This window comes from Neopelma chrysocephalum, unplaced genomic scaffold, assembly GCF_003984885.1.
Source record: "Neopelma chrysocephalum unplaced genomic scaffold, ASM398488v2 Primary Assembly neopelma1_61, whole genome shotgun sequence".
In the NCBI taxonomy this organism is placed as follows: Eukaryota; Metazoa; Chordata; class Aves; order Passeriformes; family Pipridae; genus Neopelma; species Neopelma chrysocephalum.
This window is the reverse complement of record NW_020897716.1, coordinates 2,147,692-2,168,762: the sequence shown is the minus strand read 5'-3', so window position 1 is coordinate 2,168,762 and position 21,071 is coordinate 2,147,692. Positions and strand designations below refer to the sequence as shown.

General features: G+C 38.7%; 1 long non-coding RNA gene across 1 annotated transcript; it reads left to right on the top strand.

Moving 5' to 3' along the window:
• The first annotated feature begins 3,401 nt into the window (after nt 1–3,401).
• On the top strand, nt 3,402–11,036 carry LOC113966707. Its single transcript, XR_003533934.1, has 3 exons — nt 3,402–3,513; nt 7,501–7,648; nt 10,860–11,036. It is a non-coding gene; the product is annotated as an uncharacterized LOC113966707 (long non-coding RNA).
• The last annotated feature ends 10,035 nt before the right edge of the window (nt 11,037–21,071 follow it).

Below are 21,071 nucleotides of genomic sequence, written 5' to 3'. Positions count from 1 at the left end.
TAAGGACAGAATGAAAGCTGGAACGGATTTCATATTTTTCCCCCTTGTTTTCTTTTCCAGTCTCAGTCATATCTGTATGGCTGATGGTTAGCAGGGTGCTTTGCTTCCATGTGAGGAAGCATTTGTTATTGCTTGCTCGCTATTTTCCATAGTAACACAATGTCTCTGTTTAAGATTCAGTGGAGATGAGCAAACAGAAAGGCCTTTAAGAAGCAGTTTGTAAAAGAAGCTAAATTAAACTTAACTCCTTCAGGTTAACTGTGCAGTCAGTATTTATTCTGGTATCTAAAAGGTCTCATCAAGGGCCAGAATGCCCTCAATCTTTAAGCACAAGATGGACATACTGGGTCAGATTCACTGTCTCCTTAGCACAGAAAGCCACCTCTGCTAGCACTGGATAGTGGACTACTATGGAAGAACACAAAAGTAGGGCAGGCATGACATGATAAATGCCCTGCTATATCCTTTACCTCCTTTGCTACCCAAGTTTCTACAAGCTGCAGCTGAGGAACTGTTGTGACTAGAAGAGGTGTCTGTGTTTTTAAATGCAGGGGTGTACAAAGTAGTTAGATTGGAGATAATTTCATCCTTTATTTACTCCACTAATGGCAAGAGTCAAATTACAGTTTCTGTATATGGTTACACACTGTACTCATTGGAACAGAAACAGGCACAAAAAACAGACACAAATCAGAGACGGGATCAGAGAATACTTGAAAGGTCCAAATCATTTCCTGAGCCTTTTAAAACTGTGGAATCAGTATAGAAGCGCATAGCATTAAAATATCTATGCTGATGACCACATTTTGTTTCCAAAGAATTAGAAGATCAAGCAAATCATAAATTAAGACTCATGTCATGCTGTGAAAGATGAAGTATCCTAGAGAAATACTCAGCACATGGAAAAGGGTACAAAAACACCAGTAAGGATATACACAGCAAATGGTTTGTGGCCCAGCCTGAAAACTGAAGTATGTGCAGGACTTTGTGCACAAGTGCTGCCCTTGTAGCGTAGAAGCAGTAGCCATTTACAACCTGCATTTCTTTAGAATCCTTTTCCCTACCATATACATTACCTACTTGGTAACAGCAATAGTAGCTAAGAACAACAGAGGTAGGTAAAAAGCACTGCCTGCACGGTATATCCTGCAAAGATTTTGAATTGAACAGACCATTCACCAGCACTGCCAACTCTTTTAACTTTTGTCATAAGTCCGTCAAAATATGAAGGGTGCTTCAAGCCTCAAGTCCTGGAGTAATTTCCTATATCATATTGGCTGCACTTTTCCGTTCCTTGCCCTTATGTTTATGTCCTTCATGACTGTGGATAAAACACATATGCTAAAGTCTGAGAATGTAACAAATGAAAAGAATTATCAATTTTTAGCTCCTGTGATTACCAAATCAAACTCAGTTCACACAAGCCTTGTTCAGGCAATCCTGCCAAAACCTCACAGAGTTGTTCGACCTGCTACAAGAGCCCTGATTTTCCATCAGCATGGTCTTTTTATTTAGTGTCTGTCCAGTCAGGGGTGCTCTCATTACTTTGACATGACATCCTAAAGTAGTCATGTACTTACTCTTCAATTTAGAAAAATAAAAAATTGTCACTGCTTTGAAAATAGCATTTAAAATAAATGTTACCTAATCTCTGATTGCTCACAAGCAGTTCTTGGGTTTATAATGTTCATTTTCCATTTAATAGAGATAAATTTGGATTTCAAGTATAATACTCTTTCTACTTTTAAAAATCATTACAAACCATATAGAGGTAGTTTGCAAATACTAGCAAAACATGCACTTTGAGAGCAGCAGTGCTCTGGTGAAAAGGGCACTGAGTACATCAAGGCACGAGGAAGGGTAAAGACTTAAGTCTGTAAGCAAAACCCTATCTTTTTATCATCTAAAATGGCATAAGGACACTATTCTTTCTCATTTATGGTTTTCTTCAACTTTATTTTCATGGTTTGTTTCATCACCAGACCCACAGAGCTGAAGAGCAGCCATTTTACACATGACTTAGAGCTACTATGAGACCCCTGGTGGCCTAGTGGTTAGCGTGCAGGACTTTCACTGCTGCGACCACGGGTTCTAGTCCCCGGTCTCCTGGCCTGATGGAGGTCGTTAGCCCTGTGTGGCCATCCATCTATGAGAAGGTCACTCTAAACAAACCTACGTCCTGAGGACCTCACTGCCATTGTCCAAGCTTGCTTGGCCCCGGCAGATGAACCTTAGGATTAAAGGGTGGGCTCAGTTCAGCGCAGGCTGTGTCTCACCTAAAAAATCCATTGCGCAGGCTGGAAAGGTAAAAAGACCTTTCCCAAATCTTCGTTCGCGAAGATGGGCCATTATTAGAGCTACTATACTACATAAAAATATTTATGTAGGATATTATAATTAGGATTTTTCCTCTGCTACATCAAAATTGTGGTTATAGACACTTTTAAATATTCCCAAAGATTTATGAAAATACCAAGTGACAGTGGATGATAATATAGATTTTTACCTCAAAAACATGGAAACAACAGACTGACACAAAATAAATAGCAGCACAAAAGAGATTAAGGAGAAAACAAAAAATGCTCAGAAGTGTAAGTCTTCAATCTAAGCGTGCAATAGCAATAGACCAAGAGCAAGAAGACACACAGGAAAGCATACTGCAGTTTATGTAGATGATTTCTATTTTCATGATCCAATCTGACAGTCTTTTGCAAAAGCTACATGTATGGCATGGGATGTTTTTGGAGTAATTTATGTTACACAACTACGTGTTTCTTGTTTCTTGTAGTAACTCCTATTACTGGTTAACTTCTTTGACCAGTGTGTCTATGTCACAAACATAAGACAAAAATAACAAAGTCTGAATCAATTTCTAAAGTTTATTTACATGTGGCTGGAATTTACCACTAAAATGCAGACATGCTGACAAAGTACCTCAGATCCTGTGTGATGTTAGAGCTGTCAGCTTACCATCCACGAGGTCTGAACAACGTTCTTCTCTCACATGTCCATTTGCAGATCTGATGTGCATGTGCACAGAAATTTTGGCTTTCTACTGTGTGGTAAAAAGCAGTTCACATTGCTGGCACACAGGACCATGCTGGAGCACCTGAGCCTGCCAGGTCACCTGCGCCAGCACATTCACCACTGTGAGCTGTGCAGAAGCTGTGCGTCAGGAGCAATGCAGTCCCCTTACTGTCCCCAGCTGTGGGTAAACATCCACAGCATTCAGAAACAAATGAAGGAAAGGAGAATGTAAATTCAAAGGAATTAAAAAAAAAATAAATTTCAGGTTAAAATATTCTTACTGCTGTGAATGGGACTGTTCTGGAGCTGCCTCTGCTTCGCCTCAGGAAGGGGTAAGTGATACACACAGGTTTCTCGCAGAAAGAGCAGGAGCCCTGAGGGAAACCCTTGGCTCTCCCTATCTCCTTGCTTTGCACAGCCCCAGTTTCTCCAAACTCCCATCATTCTGCTGCCTTCTGGATCCATGACAAGTCTCTTCATTTCAAGGTATTACATGTATTTATTACATTCTGATTACAACTGAAGAGTATGGTTTCAAAAGGCACAGCAGGCTGATGAAAAGCTTGCTGCTACCAAAGGCAGAGTGTGCGCTCACCTGCCTCCTCTCCCCTTCTCACCGACAGGCTGGTGCTGGCACTTGCCAGAGCCCTTCTTATGTGCCAATTCCATTAGCTAAAATGGCAAAAAAACCCACACAAAAAACAAAGACAAATGGAATAATTCTCTGCCATTCTAGTGAATTAAATTAGAACACAGTAGGGCCTAGAGTGTGCCAGAGCAGGTGTAAGAAAGGAAGTGTGCAGTCAGCAACAGGAGGAGTGGGAAGAGGAGGCTGAAGAGATTAAGTCTCCTCTGAACCCTGTTTGGTTAGCTTATTGAATTGTTGTCCCTGGCCTATCAGCCTGGCATTGTCAGGTCTTTCCCTTCAGTCACTCCACGTGCCAATGGAGTGCTGCCACCATTTTGGGCCTTGGCTAAAGCATCCATCACTGTGCCTCTCACTGCTCAAAAGGGCTACCAGTAACGAGCTTTCTCCTTTATAAAACAAAAAGAAAGTTCCTAGGACAGGTATTACTTTTGTAATATTTAGGAACTGATTCTACCATTATGCTACAATGGCCGAAATGCAGTCTGAGCCCCATTCATGAATGAAAACTAGAACCTGCCACAGTGCCTAGATGTGCACATCCCCAAGGTTTTGTTCTAAGAAACAGCCTTCTAGAGAGTAATGTTAAGCTTCCCCTGTGCAAGGCAATGGACTGATACAAATGCCTGTAACTTTTCTGAAGTGGGATGTAAATATTTTTCTTAAAAATCACTCAAAAAAACCATGAAGAAAATGCTGTGCAGGCAAAAGCGTTATAACTTGCATACAGATTAATCTAATAAAGTGTTCATACTGGCATAATATCAGAAAGCTCTCTTGAGGGTGATAAAATTTAGCAACTAATGCAGCATGTATTTTTATGCCTTTCCTGGAAAACTGGAGAGAGCAAATCTGTTGCCTTTTAGCTTTGCTCATATCCTTCGTCCTACCCCGCAGACAGAAGATTTTTTATGAGTACTAAGGGCAGATTGAAGAGTGTCTAGCATAAAGGCATAGGGATAGCAAAATGCAGTGGTTGAAGTTTAAATCAGCAAATTTACAACAGGAAATAAAATATATTTTTAACACTGAGGTATGTAACTACTCAAGCAGTTTACCACAGGCATGAAAAACTCAGCATGTTTTGCACTCCTTGAATTTGAACTCATAGTCTTTATAAAAACATATTTTCTATTGAACTTTTTGGGGTAGCCATGGAAATTGCCAGACAGGATAGGCAGGAGGTCAGGTCAGGCCAGACCATTATAGCCATCCCTTTTTACTACAAACTATGATTATCATCTTGTGTACCTAACAGGCTGATAGCCTTTCATTTCTAACAAAATTGACTTGAAGGCTGAAGCTGGAGTGTACATTCCCTGATTCCACTGAAGAGCAGATGTCCTGGGTGGCCTGCAGAGAACTGTGAATTTGGAAGAAATGCTACAGTTAGGGCCAAATACAGTGAGTTCACCTTACATGACTATGGATTTTAGAGAAAGTAATCAGCCCAGAGTAATGTAAGTGCTATACAGTCATACATCTTTTGCTTTCCAGTTTCATTTAGTATTGGCCACCTCCAAAAGAGTATTTGGAAAATCTTTTTTTGCCTATATTGGCAATTTCCCCAAAGAGCAAAGACAGAGATGTCATTGATTTTAATTTCACTAAGCGTATTCGTTGTAATTATCCACTACCAGAGTCCATGTCACCCAAAAAAGAGAATCGAAACCTAACTTCAAAAAAACCTGACAAGTGTCAAGTCCTACTACCTGTTGACTTGAATAACTGCACTTGATATGAGATATTTCTTTTTGTCTAACATCTATTTAGAACCAAATGTTAGAAGGGAAAAAATAATAAGCTGTAAACATCAATACATAATGTAAAACTATGGAAGATTACTTAGCAACAGTAATGCAATTAAATCAATATTCTGGCATCAATGCTATGTATTTCAGGACTACGAGTTTTGGTATTTTCCAGAGTCTTTCACCTTATAGCTGCTCATTAATTACCTTCATTTGTCAGCTGGCAATACAAACAAGGTACAAATGTTTAGTCTGCTGCTTGTGTTAATATCTAGGAGCTGCAGCAGACAGAAGGTTTCCAGAACTCTGAAATTGCTTAGCTCTGATGTTTGCTAGCACTACTAGCAAGTTTTCTTTTTCTTACAAATAAAGTAACAGATGAAAATGTCTCAAGCCAGTGCCAGATTGTTTGCATTCTTAAGAAAACCATTTTAGTGCAGAGCAGTAATTCCACCTCAAAATCAGTTTTAGATGTGCTTACTTACAAGTTGCATTTTAGCATTCAGTTTTAGGGCCAGGATGATTTACACAGTGTAAGATTTGCGTAAGCTGCCTTGTGTTCCCACCTCATGAATAACAGAGCAGGCAGAAATGGAGGTAAAAGCAGGTCCATAAACTAGCGTGTTCTGCTGGTCTTCTCAGACAGTGAAGCAATAGCATAATGAGACAAGAAGCACATTGAATACTACTGCTGTGCTCCCACCAAGGGAAACAAACTTGATCCTAGGCATTGGCTCCCTCAGTCACTTGTTGCAAACCAGAGTATAAACATGGATGTGCATAAGAGCTTTCCATCAAGCCTGGCATTGGACCAGGCTTCCTCATTGCCATGTAAACCAGCCAGTGCAATGCTTCATCAAAACTCTGACTGGAGATAGCATAAAATTCCTTTTCTGAAGTACCCATTTATCAGCAGCAGACAGTTCAATATTGAGAGAAATCCTAGCAAACAGCATCAGCTAGGACCCTGCGTCTAAACTTCTACTGACACTTCGTTAGGAGGTACCATCAGCCTGCTTGGTCACTTAGCAGGACTGTAACTCTGTCAGCATTCCTTGGACTAAAGCTTTTCTATGAGCAGCAGCATCAACTGCTCTTAGTGCTACTTCTTTTTTTTTTACCAGCTGGAAGCTAACTGAATAGATACAGGTGAGATTCAGCCCTGTTCCTTAAAAGGTTTTCCCAGAGACTAACAGTGTGAATATTTTGATTTACACTTGCTTTCTCAGGCTCTTTTTGCACTGCAGCTGCAAAAAAAAGAAAAAAAAAAAGTGGCAATTCAATGACCTACTAACATTTTCCACATAAAAAGCCAGCAGCAGAACTGGCATATTAACCTAGTTCCTCATGTTGCAATAGGTTGGCATGGATGTAACAGACAGATATGATAGGTACCCTGATCTTGCAATGTTTTACAAATGTCACCTAGCATTAATAATTAATATTTGCAGGATTAGTGTTGAAGTCAGGCCCAATAAAACTATAGGTCTGCACAGAAGAGAGAAGGTAAGTGGCCTTTGCTGCTTGTCCATGTGGAAGACCTGCTTTATCTTGTTCGTGACAACTACCGAAGATAGCAATAATGCCAGTTTACTCGTCTCTATACATTAAAGAAACACGATGACGATTTCTGCCTTCAGCATTTGTTGCTTCTGGCTCTTGCTGAGGCAGCCTACAGGTTTATACAGCTGAACTTTCCTCTTTTATTTTATACAGATTCTTTTTATCAATATAAACACAGACCAAGGCTAAAACGTTTTAAAAATGAAGCTACAGACAAAAGAGGGCAGCTGGTCCCCAGAGGGAGGGTTTGAGCTTCCAGGTCAGAGCAACTGGGGAATTTCCTCCTTGTGTCTCAAAGGCTGTTGCTAAGGAGACCACTTTTGCTTCAATGAGGCTGTGGGACAGACTAGTTTGACATATATGTGATATTTCTGCTACTAAGAAAAAAGAAGTTCCAGCTGCGGAGTCTTTGTCAGGATAGAGCATAGAAACCCACTTACAAGGCTCTTTTTAACTGCTGTACTTGCTCCTACTGACAAAAGTTATTAACCTCACTACTTCTTTCCTTTGCAGTCAACTTCGTTTCAGTTGAGAAGGAAAATATTGCTGCGAATGGCCAGGAGATGATACCTTACTACCAGCAGAAGTCCAAGGGGAGCACAAGATTTCCCAGGGAACAGCTCTCCAGCTAGGCATAATCCTTACTTTACAAGTTCAGCAGGTAATCATTCTAAACGTAGTTCCATCTGTTTATTCTTTATTAGTATGCTTTTACAATAACAGGAGGTACTATAAATGAACATGAGCTTGTTTCACCCCAGATAGTGCTCCTGAGCTACTGAATAGTTTCAATGGTGCTTCTAAGTAACAAAAGTATTTGGCTTGGTTTAGAGCTTAAAATGACTATTTTTACATTTAATCTTCCAGCATTCCCAGTTTTCATTTTATGTTTTTTCCACATTGACATTTGTATCAATAGATTTGACATTCACTTCAGTTGTGTGACTGAAGTTGCAAGACCTCTGTTGTCCAATCTATTGTTTCCCTATGATGATCTTTCTATGAGATAAATTATGAACATTTCCTAAAAAGGAAGAGAGAGGAGTTTCCACTGCAGCACTATTGAGAATCAAAAGGTCATTCAAATCTGATATACTTTAAAAAGTTTTACTGTTATTACTGCTTTGATTAGAAGTGTACTGTTTCACCAGAATAGTTATATGCAGGAAAGGCTGTTGGGTGGGCATCCATATGTAAATGTATTCCACAGAAATAGCTACACAGCTTCTAAATAAGTTCTACTTGCATAAGCATGTTCATCTGCACTAAAGAAATTCTGTAAAACCTTGTAGCAGTAAAACTAAGGCTCCCCTAGCAATCTATGGCTCATCTAGGAATAATAAACAATAAGCCCTTCCCCTGTTCCCTGAAACAGTTGTACAATACAGAGGAAGGGCATGCAGGTTTTATCAAGGAGTTTCCTTCTCCTGCCAGGTGAAGTGAGACTCCTTTCCCCAGTAACAATGGCATGTTATATTCTTCACTTGGCTTTGGCTCCTCTAAACTCGGACACATTTTTTGATCTTTAATCTTTAAAATATTGTCTCCATCAGTGATGTAAAGTGGCTTACAGTGTATACTTGAATAGCACAGATCTTTCACATCAAGGGAAAATGTAAGCTTGTGAAGTCAACAGATGGCAAAAGAGGATTCAGGAGCCTTAATAATTTTTTTTCTGTTCATCTAAGCTCTTTTATTTCACTATAATAAACACATTTATTCTCAGTCTACAGGGAAATAAAAGTAAAAATGGAGCATGGCAAGACAATGAAGAGCCGATGTGTTTCCTTTCAGTTGTCTTTAAAGAGAGATTAAAATAATTTGTCTAGATAACCAATTAATTCAATAATACAAATACATGTGTTTACATTTACATTTTACATGTATTTACATCAATTTACTGATTCTATTAAAAGAATATGAGCATTATTAACTTTGGAATAAACAGAGGCATAAACTGTTTGATTCCTGATGGTCTTTTGCTTTGTACTCTTATGTTTTGAGGGAAGAAAACCAAAATATTAAAGGTGTACTAAAGAGGGTGCCAAACTCTGAAAAATGTGCCATTTAGTACCAGCTACTATTCCTACTGCTTAGAAGGAGCAGGTTCCAAAGTAGGCAGATGAGTGAGGGCTGGTGACAGCTGGAGAAAAGCAAGACTCATTTAGTGGTTTCCTAAGGCCCAAAATTGCAGCAAGAACACTTGGAAAAACTCTTGAAATGACCTGATGTGCCATGCTTTGCATGTCTTTTGTAAACTAAAAGGTAATTTTGTTGTTGTTACTTTTTGTTTTGGGGGGAAGTATAATCATGTTCTCCAATACATTGTATTTTTATAGAGCATTGTTTCATAAAATCATCAACTCCTTGATGCTGAGCTAGTAGGAAAGAATGACATTTCATTGTAATGTCACTTAGATCTATCACCAATCAACTCTGGTTTCTTCTCACTTAATTACTCATCTCATCCTAAACTATTTATATCTTAGAAATACTTGGTTTATTTTTCCCAGTCAGAAGGAATGCAACTAGAACAAATTGAAAACAAAAGGAAAAACCCAAAGTTGCTTCAAAATGAGTGAGCATGGAGTTATTCTTCTGAAAACACTTTTAACTCTTGATAAATTATTAACACTTAAAAAAAAAAAAGCCTAAATCATCAGAGATTTAACTGCAGACTTCTTGTGCTGAACCTCTTTTCTTTTTCAAAGGTTTATAGTAAAAACCTTGTTTTGTTCACAATGCATTAATTATTACTGCCTGTAGAAATTATTTTGGAAGGTATCATGTTTTAAATACAAGTTTCCAGTAATTTTTCCACATTACTTCTTTGCATGTGGGACTGAGCTTGTAGCCAGTATTAGGGCTTCACTCTTTCAAAGCTGATGTTTTACACTCCACGTATGTTATTCAGTTTCTTTAACATAGTCTGGAGAACTTCTGCAATATATGAAACTGGAGCTTCTCGACACTAAACCAAAGTGAATCGCTAAGTTGCTGTGCACACATTTAAACTTCCTAAAGCTAGTTAGGAACTAGTTCACTATTTATGTATTTTAAATGTGTAGGGAACATTCTTTGCTAAGAAAATGTGGTTTCAGCTAAGCCGTGACAATTCTCTGTAGCCGAAGAACTCCTATCACGTATTGCTATAATTCACCTTCTCTGTGATAATATTTGTGTTACAGCTATTAAAATCTATTTAAAATAAGCCACATGCAGAAATTTTACCTTTACCAAAGAGGATGACAAATAGAAGCTGTGATCTTGTACATTATGGTTGACATCTAGGCCATCTGGGCCCAAGAAAAGTCAAAAGGAGTTTTGCCATTACTTTAAATGCCACCAAATTTTCACCAGATTTTGCAATTACATCTGTCTAGTTACACTCAAGACAAATTCTTTCCCTCTTCACAATGGCATGAAAAATGAGAAATTTTCTCAGGAAATAAGAACCTCTCAGAAAATGAGAATTATATCCACACAATACATTCATAGTCACTATCTCTAGAAGGGTTGAGCTACCTCTGTGGTAGGCTTCTGTTTCCTCCAGTCCTGAGGAGGACCCTCAGTGGTGGCTCAGCTACATCAGATTCGAGCCTTCCCAGATCTGTGAAGCCTCACAACACCTTATCGATAAAGGATGAGATGGCAACTACATAAAAACTCTCTGAGATTTCTTGACACTATGGATGTGCAGGAGGAAAGTAGCTCAGGTTCATCCTTCTATTTCGTGAGGATTTACAGGAGACAACATCTCCATACTCCATAACAGACCTGCAGAGAACTGACTGTTTTGGTGCTACAGTGTGGGTCATGGTACAGGACCGTGTGTGGCAAGGAAGAATACTGCACTAATAATTGGTGGACAGTATCCAGTCTACAGGGTCTTCCTTTCAAATGTACATGGAACAACCCTCCAGCTTTCTATCAAAGCAAAACCAACCACTGCTTTGAGAACAGCCAGTTGGAAATGGGGGGGACACAAACTGGGCCTTGTAGCAAGAGGTAAGTACTGTGGGAAAACTTCTTATTCACACAAATGCTCAACCACATTTAGGTTCTTTCAAGCATTTCAGTGCTATTAGGTATCCAAATAATGTCTGGTTATCCCTGAGGCTGGACTTCCCTTCCGGAAGTAGGTCTGACCACAGGGATGTCTAAGTTCAGGAATTCAGGACTATGTTACCATAACACTAGCTAGGAATAAAACCACATAAGTTAATGTAGCCTCTAACTGGTTCACCACGACAGACTTTCTACTTAGCAACAAAAGCCAGGACTAGCATCTCACTTCACTGCTTTGCAGTCTGTAGTGGCTTCTTAAGGCCCAAGTTTCTAGCAGGCTCTTCCAGTACAAATTGGGAAGTCCATGTACTGGCGAAATCACTTTTGGGAAACTGTACAGTCATGTGTGTACAGGAAGGATGAACTTAAACTGGCATATTTGCAGAAAAGAGCTGGAAGGATCATCAGAAAACGAAAGGCCTTTTAAGAGATTTAATAGAGCAGCTTGTTTAGTCTAGTAAAATTAAGATTGAGGGAGAAAATGAAAGCTGACAACAAATATACTGGTGAAGACAGGTAAACACCAGGAGAAAAAGCTTTTTAGGGTAAAAGACAGCACTGGCACAAGGTACAGACTGACCCTTAATGATTTTAGAATGTAAAAACAAGAAGGTTGCTGCAAGAGTGAAGTGATGGACCTATGACAGCAGCAGTGGAAACAAAGGGTTTAAGATGGAGTTTGACCTTGCTATGAAAGGGTCTATTATATAATGGTCTATATAAGCTATGATCAGTCTTGTTAACTGTGATTCTTTAATGCAGTTTTATCTTTTTAAAACCTAGTCTACAAACAAACATGTACTGAAATAACTCCAGACATTGCCTCTCCAGCTGTGAGCAGGACCTTCACACAGCAGATAAATTCCACAAAAACAATGAAATGAGTCCAGGCTCCCTCGTGAGCAACACAAAAAGAGACTTGGCTTTACTGCATTGGGAAATTGTTACTGTAGAACTAAGGACAAGCTTCAGATCTTACTGCATTCATAACTAAATATAAAACTAATTTACTTGATTTTCTACAGTAAGTGTAATAGGTTCAAAGACAGGCTCTGATTTTAATGATCTTATTATTTCTACAACTGGGGAGAGAAAGAGTTGGGGAAAAGTGTGGTTGGGGTTTTCACAACTGTTATTATGTGTTCATTTTTTGAAATTTTTTTGAGAAACATGGGCAGGTGCCTACCTTTAATGAAGAATTCGTCACCAGTTCCTCAGAGCAGTTTCTTCTAGGATATTGTGTTCTTAGACATCTTAAGAACTTCGAAAAATAATTTCAGAGCTACTTCGTTTTGCTGTGCTGTATTGCCTTTACATATGAGCAGGTTTACGGCTGTTCCTAGAATTCTCTTTCTGCTGGACTATGTCCAGAGACTATACCTTAGACTTCCATCAGGGCCTCATATTCTCATGCTGATGAAATTCCTTTTAATATTCTAATCAGAACAGATAAAAAAGGGTCTCTAAAGATAGTCTCTTTGTGTTGTCCTATTGCTGATCCAGAGGTGCCTGCTTGGCTGCCACATTTCCACACAACACAGTGAGGCCTTGCTTGGGTGTGTGGCTTGTCTTAAAATTACTAACTCCTCTTCACAAGACTTAAACAGACAGAAGCAAAGCATTAGAGCCACATCTCTTTATGATCAGGCCTAGATTTGCTGGTTTTAAATTCCTCATTATATTCTGTCTGATCAGAAGAAACCGTTAATCTAGTACATTATAAAGTATACAGGCAGACTATAAAGTATCAATTACTCTCTTTCAGCATATTCAGCTAGTGGGTAATCTTACCCATAGATCTAAACTATTTATTTATAAAACACAATTAAAAATGATCTCTGGTGTAAAACACTTACTGTAGGAAGGGTTTGGGCCAGTTGGATCTAGCAGTGCATATAAGAGAAGGGGAAAACAATCCTATAAATGGATGAGATTAAGATGACTTATGAGATCATCTTGAAATTTCCCCAAGATAAACATCAGGAACAAGTTACGATAGAAAACAAGCGGTGATTATCTATGAATTCAAGACATACCCGATTCTTTCTGAGGTACACTGATGTTATTCTAGAGTAGTATCCTGTCATGGTTAAATTTCAGATCCATCATCTAAACTGGGCTTAGTGGGAAACTTCCAAGGCCACCTATGTATTATCTATGTATTACCTAATATAACTGGGGATTCTGTAATGGATTTCCTAATTTAGTATTAATTTCTGCATACATTTCTTATGCTCTAGACTGCTCAAGGGGTGGTGGCCAGAAAAGACATAGTACTTTACTGTGGCCTTGATATCAGTAACTGGGGGAAGGAGGAGGGGGACAAACCCAGAACCACTGGAGCATTATAAACTTACATAGCTCCCCACAGACAGCTCTATTTATGATTGCATTCTGACAAACACTCAGATCTATAGAAAGTATATTTTAAAGCAATGATTCTTCCTTCATTCCAAAGGAGCTAAACACAATTTCATTGTAAAAATGAGTTGAAAGATAGCAAAAGAAAATTCACAGAGCACCATGGACTCCACTTATCCTCAAGTCAAGTCTACAGCTTTCAGTTTGTCAAAGAGTTTTACTGTAGAGAAATCCAAATTCCCTCAAGCCTGGTTGGTACTGTGAGAATTCCTCACACATGTAAATTGTTACAGCTTTATGGATGGATTTGAGATATTTCATTGTTTCTTTTCTTCCTTTTCTTTATCAAGTCCAGACATCACTGAGTTTTATAAAATGTATGTGAAATCCTATTTAAAGCAACAACTTACATTGGGGAGAGAATGTAATCCACCAAAACATCACATTTCACTTTTCAAGGTGTTCTTTTGCACCTTATGTTATGAACTCTTGGTTTATTTAGAATGTTAGAATATCTAAGGATATTTCCCAGTATCACAGCTTTCTAAATGTGAAAAAATCTTCATAACTTTTTGAACTATCTTATACCATACACACATGTGTAACTAGAAAATACTTTAACCAGACAGGAAAATATGTTCAAAAAGAAATGTAGATTTATTCAGGAGATGTGTTTGACTAGATTATTACATGAGTTTTAGAGCGGAAAATGTGGAAGTTCAATATTTCAGAGTGTGTGTCCTCCCTACTCTGACTCCTTTATGTGCAGACTTTTTGCATACAAAAATGAAAAGACCTGGCTGATCTGAAAAGCTGGCATGTATCAACTAATACTTTTAATATAAATTTAATGCTGGTAGAAAGTATAATGAGCATGAACAAGCAGGTATAGAATGCAAATAGGAGTATATACTCACCTCCCTTGAAATGAAGACTAGTGGAAGTTTGCTCTGTCAATAGATTTTCCCCTAAAAGGAAACAGTTCACAGAATCCAAAAAATAGCCATGCGCAAGCCCAATTGTACATATCTCTGCCTGACAGTGATGAACTTTTTATGAGGTAGTTTAAATTACATCTTTTAAGACATTTCCTAAAAAGGAAGAGATAGAATTGTCCACAGCAGATTAAAAGATGTGTTAAGAAACAATGAACAAACAGTTCAAAATTGGACTCCATAGCATCTAAATTTATTTGTACTTAGCACACATCTGAATACCAAAAGACTAAGTCAAACTGAGCATTAATTTATACTTTGCCTGACTTCCTAGACTTTGTTGTGGTACACAACACAGTACACAATTAGCCTGGTTTTCTAAAGAAATGCAGTCTGGAAATCTCAGTGTGGGATCCTGAAGTACTTTTGGAAACCTTGTTTTGTTTCAGTCAGAATGAAAATAAGCAGCTAGAAAGCAGAGAGAGACCCTTTTAGTATGCCCATACTCTCCCAATGCAGAAAAGGGTGTATCATGAAAGGAGACTTTTTTAGACATGAAAGAAACCACACAACAGGATTTCTCCCTGCTCCCAAAGATGTGAAAACTCTTAAAAACCCTAATGCATTAGCAATGTTGGTTTATTTGTATAAGTGTGCATACTTATGTCATAATATTCATATAATGTTATAGATTTTTATTCTATACCAGAAAAAGCTGCAATATCCAGTGGGTCAGCCACTAACTTACGGTTTTTTTCTCAGATTTGCCCACTGGCATGATGTATCTTCCAACAAGGGTTGAATGGTTATGACTTAATGTAGTAAGGAAGCTTTCAGAATGCACCTTGGAAATGCAAGTTAACTGTGAAGAGAGGGAGGCAGTAGGACTTTTTCTCAATCCATATGCCATTTTCAAAAATGCAAGAGGAGCCCTACAAATAGAAAGGTGTGTAATTTATATTTTGCTTCCTCTCATGTGACCCACAGAAAGCAAAGCACAGTGGGCACACTTTAATCTGAGTGACACTTTGCAAGGTGCATGGTGAAGAGGCAAAGCCCACAGTTCCAGCAGGGGAAAGCTTCAGGGCTGTAAATAAACTGGTGTGCTCTTGGGCTTCTGGCTGTGGGGTATGCCTGGCAACGTCCTGTCTGAGATCAGAGCAAGACCCAAGCAGACATTAATTTTCCATTCTTTTGCTCATTTTTCAATAGAAGGAACTGAACATATATGGCAGAGGGGAGCTAGGCATACTTTAGCTTTGTCTTGATGCTGTTCCACTGAAGGCTTTTAGCTTTCATGTGCATGGTGTCCCTGTTGCTCAATGCAAACACAATCTGAACGAACTAATTTTTAAGTTAAGTGGAAAAGCCTGGACAGTTTTTAAGTTGGTGTGGAGGCACTGAGACTAAGTAAGCAATGTCACAGCCTCCTACAGATTATGGGACATGAGAGACAATTTTTTGTTGCATAAAGTGCAAAGTAACCCCCTTGCTAAAATCCCCTGATAAAATGATGTGGTCAAAGAATGCCACCACCATATGCAGACTACTTACAGTTTCCCTCTTTTCATTCAATAACTACAGGAAAGGAAAATATCCTTTGATTATCCCTACATAAGGGAGCAACGGACAACATTAACAGGATAAATATTTTTCATTATGCAGCAGTAATTAGGGATGTCTGTTTCTCTTGCTGGCTTGCTTTAGGAATAGTGTTAGATACTCTGTGCCTACGGGATGGTTTAAGGTTACAGATACCATTAGGGTAGAGTGTCTCATGCCTGACTTACAACAAAATAACCAGAAAGTTATTCCATGGTGGTCTGATTGCACCTGTTCACACTTAACTGATTCTGCACAATTTGACCTCTGACATCGCTGCTAAGGTGTCATGGAGCAGTGTATATCCCTCTGTTGCTGGACATGTGTTGTATTACTTTTTGTACTGTGAAAACAGCCAGGTTATTCTAACTGCTCTCCAGACATAGGATAAGACAGTCCCTGCTCCCCAGCAGTTCCAAAAAGACAAACAATACTAGTCAAACAAATAAGTCAGATGCCTTGCTTGTAATCTCTGAATATTAGATTTCCTGAAGCCATCACTATCCCATTTTGGCCTCTTTTCCAAGTCACGTAATCATATTGCCTTTTGATTGATTATAGTTCAAAGTGAGAGCAAAATCTAGATTTTTTCCTTCAAATGATACAGTTTTTAATTGGATTTTACAGAAAATATTAAGGCATCTATCATTGAAATCTTACACAGTCTGCTGAACATATATAATACCACGTTGTGTATAGCCTAGTAAAGCACTGCACTTCCATATAACAGTACTCCTTAGATGCCCTAGCTAATGCTTTCAGGCTAAGCATTTCCCTCCAAACATTTTACTTGTAAATTTTTTCACCTAATTTGACAGAATTTCACCCAGTTAGAAGCACAATGTTACCTCTCTTATTCTAAAGAGCCAAGAGAGTCTTGGAAGTACAGACTAATGCTGTAGTCGGAGGGATCTTTCTCCCTCCCTTAGTTCTTCCTATTAGCTTGGTTGTCTGCTCTGGCATTGCTAGGCGAAACTCCCTTCAGGGTTCCAGAGCAAGCCAAGTGATCGGCGTTTGAAAACATGTTACTGCCAGTATGAGAAATGGTATTCCTCAGTGTGCACTTAGTGTGGTTAGGATCTCTGCAACACTGCCACAGGGTAGAAGTCTCACTAAAAAACCTTAGTTAACATTTAACATATTTGTGGCTTACATTTAAAAGTAATTTCATAAGCCAAATGCAGCGAAAGCTCTTGCAAGCCTGTAGATGCAGAAGGTCAACATTTACAGCTGGATTGTTAAGTTGCTGTCTCCATCTGCATTTTTCTAGTGAGAGCAGTTTGGATAAAATAACAAGTGACGTGAAGCTTTTCTGAATTTAGAAAGTATTTGATGATTAAACATAAATACATGAACCATGAACTACAGATATGTGTTTCTGCCAGGAGAGGAAACAGAAATATTATTATTAAGTATATTCTCACGATTTTTTCAACCACCAGATAAAATTTACTAGAAATTAAGGAGGAGAAAAAGTGAATATATCCCCAGAATTTTTTTGTACTGCACCAACTGCTTTGTCAAAAAGGAATAGGTGGAAGCCCTGAGAGACAGAGCTAACATCCCACAGCATCATTCAGAAGTATAAACTATCAGCTGGCACTCAGTTTCCTATAAAGAAAATAGATATTAGAAAAAAATAACTAACATTCAGTTAGTTTCAGTGATATTTGATTGGGACTTGAAACATTTAAGAGTTTCTTTTGATTCTGATATTGCCTTTAGGCAGATGTCTAAGGAGCCCGGTGTAAATGGTTTCAGCTAAGGTGCTTTTTTCTCCAGTGAAGTGCCCTGGAATAGCATTAGCAATTTGCTAAATGAGCAAAAGGGTTTGACTTTTCTTTGCCAGATGTTCTATCCTAGACAGCAAACAGTGAATGGCCCAAGGCTCTTTCATTTGTACCAAACCAAAATCTCACTGCATGTCAAGATGGCTTTTGTGACTACTTGTGACTCACTGAAGACGGAATTAAACTTCATCTCCCAGATCAAAAGGATTGCCTACAAAATTCTGCCAGAGATTGTAAGGGTTCTCAAGTGAGACCCCACCCCTGTCCATGGGCTCGGGAGTCCCATTTCATCTCATCCCAGGGCCTTTAGTCCCTGCCCTAGCAATGCCACAGGAGTGTTGGTCTCTACATCTGCCACCACTCGTGTTTCACCCTGACAGGAGGTTCCAATAGAAGAAAAGTTCCTAAATATGTGATTATTTAAGAAGCAAAGAAAACACAGCACAGGATAGAAGTCACCCATCCACAAACCTGATATCATAGTTTCTCTGAGCACCAGCTAGAAACGTCTTAGACAATGAAGAAGATAAATACGTTGAAGAATGTGTAGGGTCATACTACAATATACCCATGAAAAAGAACATTCTCTCTGGTGTAAATAATCTGGGAAATGTATTTCTCTCTGAGAATACCTTGGTATAAATCCGAATCCATGATTTTATTGGACTGATGTTAATTTATACAAGGAAAAAATCAGTCTTTTTATAACGGTGAGAGGGAGAAAATAACTTAAAATATTCAAAAGTAAACAGAAAGTATTAGGCACTTCCTTGATTTTCTAGCACTTGTAAAACACTAATTAGAGAGAAGCAGTTAGTGATGGATCCAGCCTTACATTTGGAGTCAGGAAAGCCCTTTAAAAAATGAAAGTGTTTATAGGAAACAGATGTATTAATGTACTTTGTGTTCATAGGGAAGAGCAAATGGATGCAAGCAGAGAAGTTAGGTCACTGCTAATTTAATTGATCTACAACAACCCTTTATTTCATTCCTTGGAATAAAGTCCAGTGTATCTCTCTCTCTCAGCTTCTTCTTGCATCATCCAAACTCTACTTGGTCTCTCTATGCCAGATCCAGCACCTTCTCTGCTAAGTTTGCATCTGGGTTATTTTTATAAGACATATCAAACAGCTGCTTCCAATTCTGGTCAGGAATCACATTCAAAAAAGGAGCCACCCAAACCGTCTTTTCTCTCGCTAATTTTAGTAGGAATTAAAAAAAAATTGAGCTGGTATCTCCCATGTTTTTCTGAAACTTGGCCTCAGCCTATTTCAGTTGTTTGTTGAGAATTTCTTATACAAATTAGATAACATCCTTCAGGTCTAACCCTGATAATTAGCTTCCTTGTTAAGACCAAAAATGTAAAAAGGAAAAAGGACTATAAAGTAAAATCATCCCTAAAGAAGGTTTTGACTTGTTTATGACTGCCTTTGGATTTGGGGTTTTTTTTAGATTTTCTGCCCTTTTCCATCATGTTCACATATTGTGCAGTTATTTATACCCATCTGCCAGCAAATTTAGTCCTGTATATACTTTGCAGTGGTATGGGTAAACAGGTGAAATGAACTAGATACCCTCAGAACACGGAAGTTTCAAGAATGAGGATTCAAGTTCAGGGTTTCTGCTAGCCTTTTGCCAAGGTGCTTTCCATCCTTCAGCTGAGATCTAGCCTGGGGGCTTGTTTTTCTTCTTAGTGTCTGGACTTAGTCCTTGTTAGAAACTGCTCTGCTCTTTATCTCCCACGGACATCCCCAGCACAATACTAATCACCTCAGTAAGACTGGTAGGGGAGCTGGGACAGTTCAAGGGTTCTTGAACTGGATGATTATTGGGACTTTCTGGTATGTTTTTCTATCACAGTGTATATCCTGGCTTGTAGAATTGTACAGATGTGAAACTTAGCAAGTATTCATGTAGGAACTAGGCATATGCTTTATGGCTACTGCTTTCTTCCTCTGGTACATTTAGATTACAGCTTTAGGCCTCCACTGTAGTTCTTCAGTTAGTAGAAGAGGTGGAGAAGTGCTTTCTGGAATATCAGAAGACTTGTGAAGCTGCTGTGGAACTTCTTGTGCAGTTGTACAGTTAGCATACTTTTCCCATGGCCACAGAAAATTGATGCAATATCCAAGGCAACTCCTTCCAGTCCTTAGTTCCAGCCAGGCAGAATCTTGGTTTTCAGGAAATAGCTGAGTAACTCCCCTTTGGAAAGTCTAACTTTCAAGGCTTCAGGAGAGCTGAAGTTCTCACAAACCAGAAACTTAGGTTTTGATCTGACAAGCTGTATTTTGACAGCTGAGATGGTAGATCAGATTACACAAAGCAGTATTTTACAGAAGATCACGTCAGAACAGAAGCTGAGACATTTCAATTTTGCATCCTCTAGGTCTTTACACGTAAGACTGAGCAGATCTGAACAATTCAGGGATCCAGCTTCTGAGAGGAGTAACAAGTAGGCTTTAAAGAAACATGAAATCTGCTTTGCCAGTGTAAAAGCCCTGCTCTTGACTTGAGGAAAGTTTCTCCAAAACACAGAAGTTCATTTTGCCTGGAGCGATCGCTATTATTTTAGTTCAGACCACCCACCCTCATCACAAGACTTGAGGATTTACAAATTTAGAAGAACAATCACATAGAAAGAACAATACAGACCAAAAAATCCTGTAATAGTGGGACACTTTTCAGCAGCCAAAGCCAGGAAACCAAGTATAAAGCAGGAAAAAGCAAAAATTACATGACTGCAACAGCTGCTATTAGAATCTGGTTTTGCTTTCTAGAGAATACTTTCTTGGAAAGTCTTGCAAGATAATGACTTTCCATTCAGCAAATACTATAAATGTTCTAATCATGGTATTTGAAGCTGGACTACACAGAAAATGTCTTAATTCCTCATTTCACCCAAACTTCCCCTATGCTAATGAGTGACAGATTTTTCCAGGGAAAGTTTTGGCCTAATTCTCTTTAAGTTCTAAATCCCCAGGTCCCATAAGAAACATGGCCAAGCAGAGTCTTGAACCTGCTTTCTAAAACAGAAAAAGCACTAATCCCAGAACCACCATTCTTCTTGGATCATGAATGCCCTGGGAAACTGATCCAGGCTTACAGACAGAGAATATGAAGTTGAAGGCAACCGAACATTATCTTAACACATTTCTTGGATATTCTACATCTCACTTCCTCATTTACAGAAAAAATATGGGAGACTGTGCACCAATAAGACATGCAGCTACAATAATAGATGCATTTAACCAGAAACATGGGTAATGACTGTGTTCTTAAAACATGCTGAAGGAATGTTTTTAGTTGGCATTGACTCTCTCAAAATTTT